General features: G+C 43.1%; 1 protein-coding gene across 1 annotated transcript in view; it reads left to right on the top strand.

Annotated features, from left to right (window-relative positions):
• The window catches only part of LOC126412581 (cholinesterase 1-like), a 266,699-nt gene that overhangs the window by 103,169 nt on the left and 143,093 nt on the right, over nt 1–20,437 (top strand). The gene's annotated exons all lie outside the window — the stretch shown is intronic.

The raw sequence follows: 20,437 nt of genomic DNA, 5'->3' as shown, positions 1-20,437 counted from the left end.
TTATATAAGCTGACGTTTACATGGTTAGGTAAAGATATGTGGTAGTGGATTTCTGGGTTTTGAGTCTTCAGTTTAGAATCGGTCATTTCATATGATGCAAGATCAGTTGGTACATTCATCTCATCATAACCAGTTTTATTACAAGGTCCAGATACGTTCCTCTGTGAAGGCGCTGTGCTCCATCAATGCGTGAGCTCTTCGGTTCGTATTACCCCTGGGTACTCAGTGCAAGAAACCATAAACAAATTTTAATGCCTTGCCGCAGTGGATACATCACCGAAGTGGATACATCACCGAAGTTAAGCGCTGTCGGGCGTGGTCGGCACTTGGATGGGTGACCATCCAGGCTGCCATGCGCTGTTGCCATTTTTTCGGAGTGCACTCAGCCTCGTGGTGCCAATTGAGGAGCTACTCGACCGAATAGTAGCGGCTTCGGTCAAGAATACAATCATAATGACCGGGAGAGTGGTGTGCTGACCCCACGCCCCTCCTATCCGCATCCTCCACTGAGGATGACACGGCGGTCGGATGGTCCCGCTAGGCCACTCGTGGCCTGAAGACGGAGTGTAAATATAAAACTGAACAAAACATCATCAGATACAACTGACTAGGAGGGAGGAAGTAATCTATTTTGAAACAAATAGCCTGGAAAACAAGGATGATACATACTTCCAATGTGCTTACAGGAACGTGTTGGCCCCAGTGGTACTGGGAAGGGTGCATCAACAGCTGAGGCAGGAATCCCTTAACAGTGGATACAGAAAGAAGTGAGATTATTACTATCCTCGCGTCAGAAACATACATAAAAAGCAGTTTAAACAATTTTTGACAAATCAACACTGTTTATATAATTTTTGACCAAAATTTGGCATCTTCTAGTGCATTTTCCGTTGCCTGGTGGTCATCTTCTTCTGTGCAGGCGGCTGGACACAGACGACACTGATGCGTATGTTGAACACTCTCTTCTTGCTCGGTTCGGCTCCAGGTAGGCGAAGATATTTTTATCACCAGAAGGCTGAATGGTGCGGTTCATAATTACATTGTACACTTATGCTCTGTGCGAAACCGCTATCTCTTCGCAGAGTCTCATGGATGGGAATGTTGTAACTGTTAACGGCGATGGGTTCGTCTTGTGGGGAGGTTAAGTTCGGCTGCCCCTTGATAGCTATTCCTATCTGCTGACACTGTATTTTCCTTTCAATTTTTTTCAGTTTCCGTAACCACACAAAAAAGTATCACAGCTATCCACGTAGTACCACGTGGATAGCCATGATGTAATCGTATTTAGCTATCCTGTTTCATACAGGATATCCTATTATAGAAATTCGCGTGCACATTTTACTCTGTCCATTTCACTTTTTCAGTAATGTAGTTTTTAAAACGGAAGTTTACTGTCATATTTTATATCTGTCTCCCTTTTTAATTGTGGCATCCTGCGACACACATTTGCTTCTCACTATATTTATATACAAGAAAACATCGATAAAGTACTCTTACACACGAAGATTAAGGTGGTCAACCCTTGTCTTCGTCAGACCTTTGAACTGACTGACCCTGTGGTTATAGGGGGATTCATGGACTTCTAACCACTTTCTATATTAGATAAATGTTAAAATAGTGTTAAATATGTTTCTGTATTGCAGATCTTTTGGTGTTTTAAGGTTAGAAACAAATTTTTTACGCACATGTTAAGATTTCAATATTTTTTTGGTTCCATTATGATTTTGTGTGGTCCTTTCTTCACGTTTCTTCTGCAAATAAATTTTATTTATTTATCCTATACGCTGCCGGATTTCAATAGAAATTGGAAGAAAATTTCACTATATCCACTTCGCATTTTCGTAGTGTATTTTCTTTTAAAACTTCTGTTTACTATCAGTACTCACTATATTTACTATTGCCAAACTGCACTGGCACGTCCTTCGTTTCCGATCTGCAGAATTTGTATAATTAGCTGTTGCTTGTAGTGTAGATGCAGTGGCGTACGTGACCAGTGAATTATTGCTTGTACCAAATTGGTCTGTCATTATTTTCTCATTAATTGCAAGGGCTTTTTGTATACGGAAATTTTTCTGTAATGATAGTAGCTTTCTGTTACGATTATTCAGTCTTTATACAGGGTAATTCAGCTGCCCTACCTATGGGTTTTATGCAACCCACAGATACTACGTGCATGACTGTCCTACTCTTTCGCTCACTACTTGAAAATTATTAATCCTACAGAGAAAAATGAGCTGGACCTTTATGTAGAAAATTTAATGTAATCTGATGTAGTTAAACTTCGTACTGGGTGGTTTCCGCTGGAGGCCATGGTTTTCGAGTTATTCGAGAAAAACATACAAAATCGACCTTCAAATGCGTTTTTCTTGAATAACACGAAATCTGTGGCCTCCTTCAGCAGCTGCGGTGTCTGCACTGTTTCGGGCAGTCATCGAAGGTGTGGTAATATTAATGGGCCATGTGCTGGCAATCCCTGCAAGGAAGTTCGCCTATGCTCTCGCCGGAATGATTTATACACAATTTGCGGCAGTTGGTAGTTGCTCTGTTTGCCGGTGGCTGAGCACTTTGTTGTCGAATAAAAAGCATCTAATAACGAGCCAACTTCCCCGCCGGTACAATGTATTGCGTGCTGAGCCGTTTCCGGACCCTATCTGCTGGGCAGCTCCACAAAACGTCCGCTTCGCGTACGCTACAGCTGTTCAGATCCCAGCGGGCGGCCTTTCAGTAACTCTTAAATCCGTGAAAACTGTTTTCTACTCCGTTCTCCTCTCTAATTACTTTCTTTCCTGCACCTAGCTTTTATACTGAATTTGCCCTCGATACACACGCGTTATACACACTTTTTGCAAGCTGCGGGACATTGAATGGCATCAGATTTACTTGTGCAGTTTAACTCTATGGATTCGCGATGTTCTTTTTCACATTATCAAATTATATACCATGAATCCCTCAGGATGTCGAAGGAAATCAGACGCACATGTCAAGTGCATTACAATAGAATGACTTAAATTTATACTGTAGTATTACAGTGGTAACATTAAATATGTCCCGGGTTCGATTCCCGGCGGGGTCAGGGATTTTCTCTGCCTCGTGATGACTGGGTGTTGTGTGCTGTCTTTAGGTTAGTTAGGTTTAAGTAGTTCTAAGTTCTAGGGGACTGATGACCACAGATGTTAAGTCCCATAGTGCTCAGAGCCATTTGAACCATTTGAAGCCATTAAATATGTTACAACCTAATAGCTACATTAATTTGAAGAGTCCACATGAAAATAATATCAACTGAATAGAAACCAACAGAAAGTTATCTAATTCACTCTCTTATTCCCTTATAACACACAGAAGGCATTTGATACGCTCTGGCTGTTGATAAATTCCTTTGTATCCATGTATCGGAATCCGTTATGTAGCAGTCGTAAACACGTGCAGTCATTGTAATGGTTGGTTTTGGTTCCAATTTGCACGATGTTCTGAGAATAGAGAAGTGTTGGTAAAGGCAAAGGACATGAACTAGTACATGTCAAACTACCAAGTTTCTTCACGGTATCTCTTCGGGATGTTTTATAACTATAACCGCTAGATATAATTTTTGTAACGCACTTCTGTTTTCCGAAAATGTTATGGTTAAACGTCGATTTCCCTTTAAAGAGTGATAACTCTTACGTCAATGAAAATCTTTATCCAACGGACAACAGTGCTACAAGACCGATCTGAGAGCCGTCACATATCTTTATGGTTGGAGAACTCGCAAAATAAAAACCTGCGCCTCAAATAGGAAATCACACAAGGGCAGCAATTACAGTACAGGATGTGGAAAGTACTAAATAGATTAAGAACAGGAGTCCCAAAGTGCAAAGGAATCAAGGTTCAGTTGGGCTAATCTACAAATGACCAGAATGAATGCGGAGAAACGCAGCCGATCGAACACTGGCTCGTGTGCCCAACGTCGGAGATTGTTTGCACAGTGGAAGAACTATTTTTAATGAGTGATAACTCTTTAAACAATGGATAAAAATGGCTCTGAGCACTATGGGACTCAACATCTTAGGTCATAAGTCCCCTAGAACTTGGAACTACTTAAACCTAACTAACCTAAGGACATCACACACACCCATGCCCGAGGCAGGATTCGAACCTGCGACCGTAGCAGTCCCGCGGTTCCGGACTGCAGCGCCAGAACCGCACGGCCACCGCGGCCGGCAAACAATGGATATAATCAGAATAAATCTATTGCTATGATAAACGTGAACTGCTAATATAGCTGACCTAATGCTTTACATTAATTGCATGGAATAGTAATGGAATTCCGATTACAGTTGACACCTATCTGGTAATTCCAAAACTGAACACTATTTACTGTAATTCGTCGTTTCAGTATATTATAGTTTTAGTACCAAGGTTCCATGCGAGATACAAAGCTGTATGTATTGAACCTTGTCAACATTTAATGGCAGTTCGTGTGTTTTTGATGGCATCCGGGCATCCATTCACCCAACCTCAAATATATGCAAATCGAAAACAATCTCTCATGTAAATTACATCACACACACACACACACACACACACACACACACACACACACACACAACACACACACACCTCATTAGCTTTTCTTTACGAAGAGAACTCGGAACACATTTTCTTATTCCAACAACCGTATAATCTGCATGAAGGTGAAACTACCGGCTTGCATATAAGTAGAAGTGTAAGATCATTAAGTACATTGTATTAGCACCAACACTAGCCAACTTACGAAAGAATGCCATAGGGCAGTTTTCGATGTGTGGGTAAAATTCATCATAATAAGGCTAAAACAATGTATACTCAACACTTCGAGAATAATGTTGTACAACTTGACTCTGAAGTCATAGAAGCAGCTGATGAGCTTCTTATGTAGGTCAGTTGAAGACAAAACTCTGTGGACAGAAAATTTTTTTTTAAAAAAAGAGTATAAATAATCTATAGTGCTTCTGGAAAACTATTCAGTCTTCAAAACTAAGATCCCGTATTTCTGAAAAGGGAATTTTACTAACAATATGTATTACTAGTGTTGACTCAGAGCATCGAGTCAGACATCTATCGTCAAAACTACACAAAGATTTAGTGTTGTTCAGCGAGCAATCCACTCGTGAGTGTTGGGAATAGATGTAAATAAACAGGGGATGGACGGATCATGTAACAAAGTGAATAGATTGTAGATGGGCCGAGGATATTCTGAAGGCGGTTCGGAGATATAAATAAAGGCCGGCCGTGGTGACAAAGCGGTTCTAGGCGCTACAGTCTGGAACCGCGCGACCGATACGGTCGCAGGTTCCAATCCTGCCTCGGGAATGGATGTGTGTGATATCCTTAGGTTAGTTAGGTTTAAGTAGTTCTAAGTTCTAGGGGACTGATGACCTCAGATGTCAAGTCCGATAGTGTCAGAGCCATTTGAACCATTTTTTATTTCAACGGTTAAGCATGGAGGTGGAAGTGTGATGGTGTGGGCAGCCATATCATCCGTATTCTGCTGGTCTCATCATTACTCTCAAGAACTTAAGAGCGCTGCAATTTGCTATTTACGGGAAACGTAATCGAGTTCACTTAACGTACGAGGGTGGTCGAAAAGTTCTCGGAATCGCCACGAGAGGTCAGCGCTAGCGCGACGAGTTGTTCACGTGACATTCATTGGACTGTATCCTGGAAACACGTCAGTGCTCTTGGAAGAGAGCTGTGGCGGTGACGTGGCTCTGTTGTTCCCGCGCAGTGATTTGCGAAGATGAAAAAAAATCGAGATTCGAACATTGATTGAGTACTTCGTAAAGAAAGATATGAAAACAAAGGACATTCGAATCCTGCCTCAGGCATGGATGTGTGTGATGTCCTTAGGTTAGTTAGGTTTAAGTAGTTCTAAGTTCTAGGGGACTGATGACCTCAGAAGTTAAGACCCATAGTGCTCAGAGCCATTTGAACCATTTTTATAAATAAAGACCTAGACGGCAAAGTAGTGGACGGTGGGTAAACGCCATTAGAAACTATGAACAGGCAACACGGAGCACGTAACTAAAAAATGTAATACCTGGAAGAGTCTGGAGGAAGTTGGTGACTGTAATGAATCTTAGTACCTACATGGTTTAGTAAAAATTCTGTTTGTTCTATTTTGATGTAGAAAAGTTAGTTTTATTTCTTTTGAACGTTCAGTCAGACAGCAGCAAGCGCGACACTGTTGGAATACCCGCAGTATTAGACGCTCTCACCACGTATTATAAAAGCTCATCACAATTGATTTCCTTATTTTGAATTCGTATTCTGTACCTCGTATGAAGACCAAATCCAATATACATAATGAATTGCATCGGACATACAAAATAACGATGTCTTTTAATCTAAAAGTTCCTCGCTACGCCCGCAGGAGGAGACACGCAAGACGCTCTAGCTCATAGAACTGGAAACGTCTGTCGGGCTGCTTTGCGCGTCCTTTTTCTCGCTGGTTCTCGGGGCAGCGGTAAATCAACCCGGACGCTTTTACAGTCTGTGGTCTCCGAGCACCGCGAGGCGCAATATAACTCGCGGCAGACAAATACGCTTAACCATGCCGTCCCAGAACAAATGCTAGTAATTCGTATTTGTTAAGGCTACACTGCTGTGAGATTCAAAAACTCTGTATCACTACGACAAGTATATACACTCCTGGAAATTGAAATAAGAACACCGTGAATTCATTGTCGCAGGAAGGGGTCAGATACATCACATAATCACACTGACAGAACCACAGGCACATAGACACAGGCAACAGAGCATGCACAATGTCGGCACTCGTACAGTGTATATCCACCTTTCGCAGCAATGCAGGCTGCTATTCTCCCATGGAGACGATCGTAGAGATGCTGGATGTAGTCCTGTGGAACGGCTTGCCATGCCATTTCCATCTGGCGCCTCAGTTGGACCAGCGTTCGTGCTGGACGTGCAGACCGCGTGAGACGACGCTTCATCCAGTCCCAAACATGCTCAATGGGGGACAGATCCGGAGATCTTGCTGGCCAGGTTAGTTGACTTACACCTTGGGTGGCACGGGATACATGCGGACGTGCATTGTCCTGTTGGAACAGCAAGTTCCCTTGCCGGTCTAGGAATGGTAGAACGATGGGTTCGATGACGGTTTGGATGTACTGTGCACTATTCAGTGTCCCCTCGACGATCACCAGTTGTGTACGGCCAGTGTAGGAGATCGCTTGCCACACCATGATGCCGGGTGTTGGCCCTGTGTGCCTAGGTCGTATGCAGTCCTGATTGTGGCGCTCACCTGCACGGCGCCAAACACGCATACGACCATCATTGGCACCATGGCAGAAGCGACTCTCATCGCTGAAGACGACACGTCTCCATTCGTCCCTCCATTCACGCCTGTCGCGACACCACTGGAGGCGGGCTGCACGATGTTGGGGCGTGAGCGGAAGACGGCCTAACGGTGTGCGGGACCGTAGCCCAGCTTCATGGAGACGGTTGCGAATGGTCCTCGCCGATACCCCAGGAGCAACAGTGTCCCTAATTTGCTGGGAAGTGGCGGTGCGGTCCCCTACGGCACTGCGTAGGATCCTACGGTCTTGGCGTGCATCCGTGCGTCGCTGCGGTCCGGTCCCAGGTCGACGGGCACGTGCACCTTCCGTCGACCACTGGCGACAACATCGATGTACTGTGGAGACCTCACGCCCCACGTGTTGAGCAATTCGGCGGTACGTCCACCCGGCCTCCCGCATGCCCACTATACGCCCTCGCTCAAAGTCCGTCAACTGCACATTGGGTTCACGTCCACGCTGTCGTGGCATGCTACCAGTGTTAAAGACTGCGATGGAGCTCCGTATGCCACGGCAAACTGGCTGACACTGAGGGCGGCGGTGCACAAATGCTGCGCAGCTAGCGCCATTCGACGGCCAACACCGCGGTTCCTGGTGTGTCCGCTGTGCCGTGCGTGTGATCATTGCTTGTACAGCCCTCTCGCAGTGTCCGGAGCAAGTATGGTGGGTCTGACACACCGGTGTCAATGTGTTCTTTTTTCCATTTCCAGGAGTGTACTTCCACTCCATGAACTTAGATTAGTCAGCATTTGTTAGTTTCGTGTGGCCAGGAATATATCTCGAAAGGTAAAAGTTGCTTTTTTTTCGATCTCTCCCAAATCAGTCACTTGTCATAGTTGGTTCCGATCTTCTTACCTGTTTGTAGGGCCCCGAAGAAAGAAAGAATCATCAGGGTTTGAAGTCACAGCGGGGAGGAAGTCATTAGAGACGCAGCACTGGGATCGGATTGAGCAGTGTCCTTAACAAAGCAATTACATCGGTATCTACTTTAAGTTATAAAGAGAGGCTACTGGAAACCTAAATCTAAATGGGTGAACGGGGTTTTGCACCACGTCCTCCTGAATACAAGCTCCACGGTCTTCTTTGGGTACTTTACTTTTCGTGTACGGTTGAGAACATCTTAACTCTCGTCTTACAAAACTCTACAGGTTTTAATGGCTTTGTCATTGCATAAAAATAGTTCTTCCGCTGTGCAAACAAACTCCGTCCTTGGGCACACGAGCAAATGTTCGATCGTCTGCGTTTCTCTGCATTCATACTGGTCATTTGCAGATTAGCCCCACTGAACCTTGTTTACTTTGCACTTTGGGAGTCGTGTTCTTAATCTATTTAGTTCTTTCCACAACCTCTACTGTAACTGCTGCCCTTGTGTGATTTCCTATTTGAGGAGCAGGTTTTTATTTTGCGAATTCTCCAACCATAAAGATATGTGACGGCTCTCAGATCGGTCTTGTAGCGCTGTTGTCCGTTGGATAAAGATTTTCATTGACGTAAGACGGGATGGAATTGTTCGGCGGCTGGGTCAGATGGAACCTTGGAACCTTGAGGAACACCACATGTAATTAATTCCCAATCAGATGAGGACTGACTGCTTGCTGCACACGTATTTCGCAACGACGCCCTTCGTTTCCTGTTAATTAGGTAAGACTGGAACCATTTTGCAGCACTGCGAGTGACACCACAATATTCTAATTTACTTAAGAGAATGCTGTGATTCACACACTCAAATCCTTTTGACAGGCCACAGGAAATGCCAGTAGCCTCTAATTTGTTATCTAACGTATTAAGTACATTCTCACTGTATATGTAAACAGTCTTCTCTATATCGGAAACCTTAAAGAACCCAGACTGTGACTTGGACAATATATTATCTGTAATCAGAAGCTTAAGAAGACGCGTGAGCACAACCTTGTCTTTATTTTTTTAAGCCGGCAAAAGTGAAATTGTTTGATAGTTTGACGGTACCTGTTTATTCTCCTCCTTGTAGTGAGGCTTAACTTCAGCGTATTTTAGCCAGTCTGGAAATGTTCCGCTGATACGTGGCTGATTACACAGATAACTGAGGATAGAACTCGAGTCACATGGACACTCTTTGATTAACTTGACAGGTTACCATGTTGTTGTTGTTGTGGTCTTCAGTCCAGAGACTGGTTTGATGCAGCTCTCCATGCTACTCTATCCTGTGCAAGCTTTTTCATCTCCCAGTACCTACTCCAACCTACATCCTTCTGAATCTGCTTAGTGTATTCATCTCTTGGTCTCCCTCTACGATTTTTACCCTCCACGCTGCCCTCCAATACTAAATTGGTGATCCCTTGATGCCTCAGAACATGTCCTACCAACCGATCCCTTCTTCTGTTCAAGTTGTGCCACAAACCTCTCTTCTCCCCAATCCTATTCAATACTTCCTCATTAGTTATGTGATCTACCCATCTAATCTTCAGCATTCTTCTGTAGCACAACATTTCGAAAGCTTCTATTCTCTTCTTGTCCAAACTATTTATCGTCCATGTTTCACTTCCATACATGGCTACACTCCATACAAATACTTTCAGAAATGACTTCCTGACACTTAAATCTATACTCGATGTTAAAAAATTTCTCTTCTTCAGAAACGCTTTCCTTGCCATTGTCAGCCTACATTTTATATCCTCTCTACTTCGACCATCATCAGTTATTTTGCTCCCCAAATAGCAAAACTCCTTTACTGCTTTAAGTATCTCATTTCGTAATCTAATTCCCTCAGGTTACCATAACCACTTGAATACTTTGATTTTAAGGAGTGTATTCCGTGAATTAGTGCATTTTCAAATGGTAATGGACTTTTGGGTCACACTGTACTTTCCTTACCACGTCACACCGCTACCAAGCGACATTCAGTGTCGTCATGGGCAGTGACCATTATGTTTTGGCTCATCGGCGTAAGTGCACGAGTCTTTCGGAGTTGCGACCACGACCGGTACCATCAATACTAATGATATCCCAAGACGGCTGTTTGTATGCAACACGTGCTATCCGACAACAGCGTGGCAACTTCTGAGAACACTGGCTGGACGCGACAGTTACCCAGCTCGATAGCTTGCGGAACTTCACCGTGAGCGCGGAACGACCGACTGACTCAGCCACGCCGTTCCTGTTAGTCACGGCGCATTCCTCAGTGTCCTCCAACTGCAAAGGAAGGCAAGTCTTGCTCAGCACTCGCCTCTTCTGGCCGCGGTAGGCGACGGGCTTAACTGACTTTTACATACATGCCTACCTGCATACTCGGCAAACCACCGTACTCTATCGGGTGCTACTCATTACCCATCTTATTTGTAAATACACAAAACTGCAACCAGTCACTTTTTTGAATAGTTACTCATTGATCTGTGACCCTGTTTTCGAACCTATTCAGGTTCATCTTCAGGTGGATATCCATATTGGTTAAGCATAATCAATTAGCTATCTTGTTCCACTCGCAAATGGTTCAAGAGAAAAACGACTCTGTATGCCTTCTTGCGAACCCAGACTTCTCTTGTGTTCGCCGCCATAACGCGAGACGTACGAGGCGTATTCCGAAAGCAAGGTCCAATCGGTTTCGAAATGGAAACCACAGTAAAAATCCGATAAACCTTTGCATAACTGTATTGGACAGTGCCTCTAGTACGCCACTTGAGCGCGTCACGTCTGTCTTTCCAGTTCTGAGCGCACAGTGAGTGAGCACGTAAAGACGCCTGGAAAACAGCCTCTCCCACCAAGTATGAGCGCCTGTGAGTGATTTCGCCTGATTTGATGCAGCCCACACAACATACACTACTGGCCATTAAAATTGCTACTCCAAGAAGAAATGCAGATGATAAACGGGTATTCATTGGACAAATACATTATACTAGAACTGACATATGATTGATTACATTTTCACGCAATTTGGCTGCATAGATCCTGAGAAATCAGTACCCAGAACAACCACCTCTCGCCGTAATAACGGCCTTGATACGCCTGGCCATTGAGTCAAACAGAGCGTGGATGGCATGTACATGTACAGCTGCCCATGCAGCTTCAACAAAATACCACAGTTCATCAAGAGTAGTGACTGGCGTATTGTGACGAGCCAGTTGCTCGGCCACCATTGACCAGACGTTTTCAGATGGTTAGAGATCTGGAGAATGTGCTGGCCAGGGCAGCAGTGGAACGTTTTCTGTATCCAGACCTGCAACATCCGGTCGTGCATTATCCTGCTGAAATGTAGGGTTTCGCAAGGATCGAATGAAGGGTAGAGCCACGGGTCGTAACACATCTGAAATGTAACGTGCACTGTTCAAAGCGACGTCAATGCGAACAAGAGCTGACCGAGACGTGTAACGAATGGCACCCCATACCAGTGATACACCAGTACGGCGATGACGAATACACGCTTCCAATGTGCGTTCATGGCGATGTAGCCAAACACGGATGCGACCATCATGATGCTGTAAACAGAACCTGGATTCATCCGAATAAATGACGTTTTGCCGTTCGTGCACCCAGGTTCGTCGTTGAGTACACCATCGCAGGCACTCCTGTCTGTGATGTAGCGTCAAGGGTAACCGCAGCCACGGTCTCCGAGCTGATAGTCCATGCTGCTGCAAACGTCGTCGAACTGTTCGTGCAGATGGTTGCTGTCTTGCAAATGTCCCCATCTGTTGACTCAGGGATCGAGACGTGGCTGCACGATCCGTTACAGCCATGCGGATAAGATGCCTCTCATCTCGACTGCTAGTGATACGAGGCCGTTGGGATCCACCCTCCTGAACGTACCGATTCCATATTCTGCTAACAGTCATTGGTTCAAATGGCTCTGAGCACTATGGGACTTAACATCTATGGTCATCAGTCCCCTAGAACTCAGAACTACTTAAACCTAACTAACCTAAGGACAGCACAAAACGCCCAGCCATCACGAGGCAGAGAAAATCCCTGACCCCGCCGGGAATCGAACCCGGGAACCCGGGCGTGGGATGCTAACAGTCATTGGATCTCGACAAACGCGAGCAGCAATGTCGCGATACGATAAACCGCAGTCTCGATAGGCTACAATCCGACCTTTATCAAACTCGGAAACGTGATGATACGCATTTCTCCTCCTTACACGAGGCATCAGAACAACGTTTCACCAGGCAACGCCGGTCAACTGCAGTTTGTGTATGAGAAATCGGTTGGACACTTTCCTCATGTCAGCACGTTGTAGGTGTCGGCACCGGCGCCAACCTTGTGTGATGCTCAGAAAAGCTAATCATTTGCATATCACAGCATCTTCTTCCTGTCGGTTAAATTTCGCGTCATCTTCATGGTGTAGCAGTTTTAATGGCCAATAGTGTAACTGTCATGCATTTCCTTCTTCATGGGTTCTCACACTCTGCAAGGGCAATGAGGACGCCCCAGGAGCGTTTTCGATGGGAAATGTTTGGTCGCCCTCCATACAGCCAGAACTTTGGACCCACTGATTTTCCTCTCTGCTGTCATGTACCTCTGGCTATGAAGTCAACGTTTTGTTACAGACAACGAACTGCAGATCAGCGTAGAGAATCGACGAAAGGTGCAGGCAGCTGCCTTCTATGAAGAAGGTATTGGAATGTCAGTACAACGCTACGAGAAATGTCTTAGGAAGAGCGGCGACTTTGTAGAGACGTTGCTGGAAGGTGTGGCTAACTATTGCAAATAAAACACGTACGTTAACTGATCAAAGGTATTCGAACACCTATCAGCATTGATGCGGAGTGTGTCCACCTTTCGCCTTTATGACTGCTTCAACTCTGCTGAGGAGACGTCCAGTGCGGTGTGTGAATGTCTGTCAAGGAATGGTAACCCGTTCTTTTTCAGGAGCCGAATCTGAAGAAGATAGTGATGCTGGACTCTGGGGTTTAGAGCGAAACCTATGATCTGACTCATCCAAGGTGTTCCATTGGGCTTAGGTCGTAGCTCTGGGCAGGCCAGTCGATTTCAGAATCGTAGATGTCCACAGACCAATGCCACACAGATGCCGCTTTTTGACAGCGTGCATTTTCATGCTACTAGAAGCTGCGCGGCACTGCCTCGTGGTGTAGGGCGCCTTGCCACGGGTTTGCGGGGCTCTCCTCGTCGGATGTTCGAGTCCTACCTCGGGCATGGGTGTGTGTGTGTTGTCCTTAGCGTAAGTTAGTTTAAGTTAGATTAAGTAGTGTGTAAGCCTAGGGACCGATGACCTCAGCAGTTTGGTCCCATAGGAACTTACCACCACCATGCTGATACAAACAATACACTGGGTTGGGGTGTAGAGCGAAACCAATGATCTAACGTATCCCAAAAAGGTGTTCCATTGGCTTTAGGTCGTGACTGTGAGCACACCAGACCATTTCAGGAACGTTGTTGTCCAAAGACCAGTGCCTGTCCACAGACCAGTACCTCACAGATGCCGCTTTCTGACAGGCTGCATTGTCATGCTGATACAAAAGATACACTGGGGTCTAGGGTGAAGTCGATGATCTGAGTCATCCCAAGAGTGTTCCATTGGGTTTAGGTCGTGACTGTGAGCAGACCAGACCATTTCAGGAACGTTGTTGTCCAAAGACCAGTGCCTGTCCACAGACCAGTACCTCACAGATGCCACTTTCTGACAGGCTGCATTGTCATGCTGATACAAAAGATACACTGGGGTCTAGGGTGAAGTCGATGATCTGAGTCATCCCAAGAGTGTTCCATTGGGCTTAGGTCGTGACTGTGAGCAGATCAGACCATTTCAGGAACGTTGTTGTCCAAAGACCAGTGCCTGTCCACAGACCAGTACCTCACAGATGCCGCTTTCTGACAGGCTGCATTGTCATGCTGATATAAAAGATACACTGGGGTCTAGGGTGAAGTCGAGATCTAAGTCATCCCAAGAGTGTTCCATTGGGTTTAGGTCGTGACTGTGAGCAGACCAGACCATTTCAGCAATGTAGTTGTCCGCATACCAATGCCTCGTAGATGCCACTTCCTGACAGGGTGCACTGTTTCGCTGATACAATCTTCATATCCCAACTGTTCATGTACTGAACGCAGTACACAGAACTGTAAAACGTATTTGTATCATTCCGTATTTAACGTTCTCTAAGGCGCAATGTAGGGACCACAATCTAACCGTGAAAAATACGTGTATACCGTAACAGCACCACCTCCATACTTCACTGTTAGCAGTATACATGACTGCAGGTTTTGTTCCCAGGCATTCTCCAAAGCCATACCCTTCCATTGCGTTGGCACAGGGTATAGAATGAACAATCACCCCGAATCGCATGTTTCGAGTCATCCACTATCCAATGGAGTCGCTTAACACTGACTAAGAAAATGAGGGCTGCTAGACCATTCTACACGATTCTTTTTAACTCCCTACGGACTGAACCGCTGGTAGAACTTTCGAACTCACGGGTCATTTCATGCGATGTTTTAGAAACCGTCCTCCGCTACACTCGACGGTCCCTGTCCGTCAGTACATTAGTTCTGCCCGTCTTGGTTTAGCTGTAGCTGCTCGTACGGGTCTCCACTTCACAGTCACGTCAGCAGCAGTAGACTTGGGCAGCTTCAGAGGAGTTATATGGAATAATTTATACTGCTGCAGTCACTTTTTACTAATATTTTAGTAGCACAATGTATTTCGGCAGCATGCTGCCATCAACAGATGCATTATACAGTTACTTATAGATCAGCTGATAGGTTATGTACATTAGCTGTGTGTGCCAGTGGGGTTAAGAACCGAAAAATAAAACTGTGTGGAAGGATAAATCTGTTACAGTGTGTATTAATACGTTTACTTACATTTCTGTTGGCGATATCATTTCTGGCACACAGAGCACAGTAACAGGTAAATCACAACTTAGCATTTTCACAAACATCTGTTTACATCTTTCCAGAGAGTTATAAAATCTAAGCTAAATTACTTACAATTTCAAACACAGTAATATATACCTGTAGTGAAGATGAGGACTTTTATCTAGATGTATTGGCAATGTGGAGAATGTTACATGGATACTTAATAAAACTATTCCGTCAATGAAATAAACATTTAATGTTGGTGAAGTTTTTGAAGAAGTTAACGTTATTACTTTCAAGCTTATCATTTAATAATACATCTCCATGTGCTGTGCCATGAATGAAGATTTCCAGTTCTTCATATAAGTTTATTTAGTGTCCCTTATTCTTTTTATGTAATATATGAAGATCATTCGCAATATCCTGGAATGGGTGGCCTGTGTCTTTTATGTGGGTGGCTATTGCTGATCTGTTGTAATTGTTAGTGTGGTAAGCAATTATGTGATCATTATATCTTGTTTGGGAGTCTCTCCCAGTTTGGCCTATATAGAGGGATCTGCAGGTATTACATACTATTTTGTTGATGCCCGATTGTGAGTGTATATCCACATGTGTGTATATATTGTGACTGTGTGTGTTGCAGTTTGTTGTGTGTTGTAAAGGCAATGTTAATGTCGTGTGGTCTGAGAATGTTTGCTATTTTGTAGGGGAGTTTGCCTGTGAACGTTACGCAAGGCGTGGGTTTCTATTAGCTGCTGATTGTTTTTTACTGAGTATTTTAAATAATGTACTTATATACCGGGAAGGAGCGATCCTATCACACTTCCCTTCACTCCTGATGATAGTTTTGTCTTCAATGAACACTCGCCGTCGAGGGCAAAGCACTGGTTTCTGCTATTTAAAAAGTCTTCGACCCCTCATTGAAACGTCCCCTTTGAACAATTATACACGACTGTGCTTAAACTGACACACAATATTTTTAGCGCAACGCAATCTGACTTTCAAAAATCCCTACAAAAGAATGGCCCTGACTAACATTAAACTATACCTTTCACAAATCACTAAATCACTTACCTCACAATAATCTTCGTTTCTCCCACTACTGCAATACAGCAAGCGCCACTACTGCCAGCTAAATAAAAGATTCAAACTATGGAAGGCACTAACTACAGATAGGGATAGTTAGCAAATGAAAGATATTAATAGAGAACAAACAATGTATTTACCTTGATATCATCATATATAAATATAGCAGTTCATGACAAATTACAAAACTCCGCCATCTCTCTCCCCACATCCACCACTGCTGGCGGCTCACCTCCAACTGCGCAACGCTACGCGCTGTTCACATCCAGCTGCCGCTGCCCAACACTACAATGGCAGACAACAATGCAAAGCAGCCACAGACTGCACACAGCACAGCCAGTGATTTTCATACAGAGGTGGCGTTACTAATAAAAAAAACCTAAACAGCCTACTTACATAGCCCCCATGCTCCCCACAAAAAATTTTACAAATTGGATTGGGCAGTGGCCAATACAGATTTGAAAAAAATTTTTCATAATTACAATAACAAAGAAATCAAATGCACACACTTATTGATACAATGTTGGTCAAAAGCTAAAAATTTCTCACAGTCCATAAAGACAGTCCTGATCCATCACAGTAAAATTACAGTGTTTTTCTTTTTTTTCAAAGTCTGAACAGTAAAAGAGAATGCACACAGAAGTAGTGGATTTCCATGCAGTCTTGAAGAAGTAGTGTCCTTCCATCAGAAAGACAGTGCTGACTCTTGACATGCTGACAGGTAATGGGCCACAACATAGTAAACCCACAGCAGAGTCATTCGACGTTTTGAAGAACATTGGTAGGTAGGTCATCACAGAGTAGACTCACTGCAGTCCTGGTAGAGATTACGGTATTGGTGGGCCACCAGAGGTGCAGACCCACTGCAGTCCTTGTAGAAATAATGGTATTGATGGATCATCAAAGATGTAGACCCACTGTAGTCCTTGTAGAGATAATGGTACTGGTGGGCCACCAGAGGTGCAGACCCACTGTAGTCCTTGTAGAAATAATGGTATTGGTGGGCCACCAGAGGTGCAGACCCACTGTAGTCCTTGTAGAATGTCCAGCAGCCATCTGTTGCGATTGTGCAGGTGCACATTCACCATCAAAGAGTCTTGCGGAGAATATAGCAAGTCCATAAACCATCACTTGTGCACTCACAAAGTTTTTGGAATTGTCCTTAGAACCAACAATGCTGTTATCCAGTCCCTTGCTGAATTATTAACACACGTGCAAACACTAACAGTCCCTACTTCTCACATATTGTCCATATACTATGACCAACAGAAACGTGTGCAGTGAAATGTAACTTACAAGTTAATAATAAGATGAACTGGTGTCAATTACAATTTTATAACATGAGAATACAATAAAGGTACAAAATACATCATTAAAGAACATAACAATACAGATAACATTTGTAGTAAAACAGGCGTTACAAAAGAATAGAGATAGACATATACGTCAGTGTTACAGGAATTATGACATGAGTACATACATAAAAGATCAGAATAACTTTCGAAACATCAACTTCACACATGAGCATTAACACAAAACAGAATAAATAATGTCTAAACATCTTTACAAAGTAAATAACACATTATTAATGCCAATTGTATTTGAGGATAACAGTATTCCTCATCATAGTGAATGTAACTTAGTATTAGAAGAGAAAAAAGTTCTATGAAACAGTACACAGAGACAGGAAGAAAACAAATACACAAGGGTACACAAACATATAGTGGGATAACACAAAAGGGAAAGGACAGGGTTTGTTTTACTGCAGTATTTTGCATGGAGATCTCCCTTTGTTCATCATTATTCCCAAAAAGTCCTATCTAAGCCTGCTTTCTGTATTCTGTTCATATTTCTTTCAAAATAATTGTTTCTGATTGTACAATACTCATTTGGGCCCAAATCTTTTTCATATAACTTCGCAATGCATTCTTTACCTATTCTCCATAGTCAGTTTCTTATATAGTCTACCCCCTCTTAAGCTAACTTAAATCTACTGAGCTCAGATGCTAAACTAAGGGACGAGGAATGCAGCAGCACATAAAACAATTAATATAAACAGCAATGAAAAAAAAATGGAAAATCGCAAAGCAAGCTACAGTAAATCTAAATTACCAAGCAATTCAACATTACAACTAATATGAGGCAATGCGCAGCAAACAAAAAAATAAATCTGGCTTAGCAGAGTAACACAAATTAAAGTTCAGTAGCACTATGCCTGGCAAACAGCAGCTTATATCTAAACATGACATAGCTCAAGCAGAAAAAATAGTACACTAAAGATAACAATGCAGATAAGGGAAATGTATAATCACATCTTAATGTCTAAGTAATTAAAGTGGTGCACCACAAATTATTCTACAAAAGAAATTACCAAGTACTTGAAAAGAAAATTATAGATGCAGTTACTGTTATTAGTCCCTTCTTATTGTTCTCTCCATTCCAAGAGCTCCTTTTTCGAAGAATGTGGATCAGAAAATAATTATTTAATAAATCTGTTGACAGAAAGTGTTCACATTAGCAGATGCATTTAAGTTTATTTTATAAAACCAATGTTGCAACACAGCTGGAAACCAGATATTACACAAAATGAGCAATCTCTTAACTACAAAGACAATAGATGTAAAATGTTTCTAATCATTTCATTAGGCATTTTAGTAAATATCATAAATTACGAGCTCCACAGTATGCTTTCAACAAGGAAATGTCAATAGCGAGGACAATGGCCTTCCCTTTTTTTTTTTTTCTACCTGTGCTTCTGACGAGGCACTCTCTAATGACTTGTTCTCCCGGTGTCTGACACAGCTGCGTGCCCACGACGCATTACGTGCAGGTGGTCACTTAACTTTCTTACGGAAATATTTACGACAGCAGTTTTCGCTACAGTGACAGTCTCATATAAAAATATTTCACAGGTCAAGAATTTGCGTTACAAATGTGTAGAAACAAAATCCTGTAAATATAACAGCGTTCAAAAAATTTTCGCCAGCATTGTGATACATTCACGCATTTACACACATTTCATAACTCTTAAAGTACGAATCTTGGTTTCCAACAACCTTTTACACAAACCAGAGTCCCTAAACACTACTCATTATTCCTTACCTTATTCGTCGACACTTCTTCAGTATTTCATCATAAGAAATACGTAGCATAATCAAACTCCTCATATACGGTACCATCATCTTATTAATCATAAACATACCTCAACAGTATAATACACATCGTCGTCGTAATAATATCATAACATCTTAGTCAACTCTCAAAATCGTCGTAGCTTCCTCCAATAATTTCAAAACCTAAAAAAATTCTCTGCTCATGTCAAAAGTGTCATCTGCCTCAAACACACTTTAAAAATCATGATCCCATACCAAATACATCATTCAAAGCTCTCATAGTATCACAATGGTTCCAAAAAAAATATCGTCCACTTTGAACAATTATACACGACTGTGCTTAAACTGACACACAATATTTTTAGCGCAACGCAATCTGACTTTCAAAAATCCCTACAAAAGAATGGCCCTGACTAACATTAAACTATACCTTTCACAAATCACTAAATCACTTACCTCACAATAATCTTCGTTTCTCCCACTACTGCAATACAGCAAGCGCCACTACTGCCAGCTAAATAAAAGATTCAAACTATGGAAGGCACTAACTACTGATAGGCATAGTTAGCAAATGAAAGATATTAATAGAGAACAAACAATGTATTTACCTTGATATCATCATATATAAATATAGCAGTTCATGACAAATTACAAAACTCCGCCATCTCTCTCCCCACATCCACCACTGCTGGCGGCTCACCTCCAACTGCGCAACGCTACGCGCTGTTCACATCCAGCTGCCGCTGCCCAACACTACAATGGCAGACAACAATGCAAAGCAGCCACAGACTGCACACAGCACAGCCAGTGATTTTCATACAGAGGTGGCGTTACTAATAAAAAAACCTAAACAGCCTACTTACATCATGTATCTGAGAATCTATTCCATATGTACGCACTTCTGTTGAGTCTTCAGTAGAACAGTGTGTCAAAAGCTTTCCAGAAATCGGGAAATATGCAGTCTGTCTGTTGGCTTTCACCCATGGCTCACAAGTAACGGCAAACTGAGTTTCGCATGGGCAGTGCTTTCTAAATTCTCGTTGATTTGAGGACAGTAGCTTTCCTCTTTCAAGAAAATTTATTATATTCAAACTTAGGATATGGTTAATCTTTTTTTCAGCAAAC

This window comes from Schistocerca serialis, chromosome 7 (genome assembly GCF_023864345.2).
Source record: "Schistocerca serialis cubense isolate TAMUIC-IGC-003099 chromosome 7, iqSchSeri2.2, whole genome shotgun sequence".
Taxonomy (NCBI): domain Eukaryota; kingdom Metazoa; phylum Arthropoda; class Insecta; order Orthoptera; family Acrididae; genus Schistocerca; species Schistocerca serialis.
The sequence above is the reverse complement of the archived record's forward strand: the minus strand, read 5'-3'. Positions and strand labels throughout refer to the sequence as shown.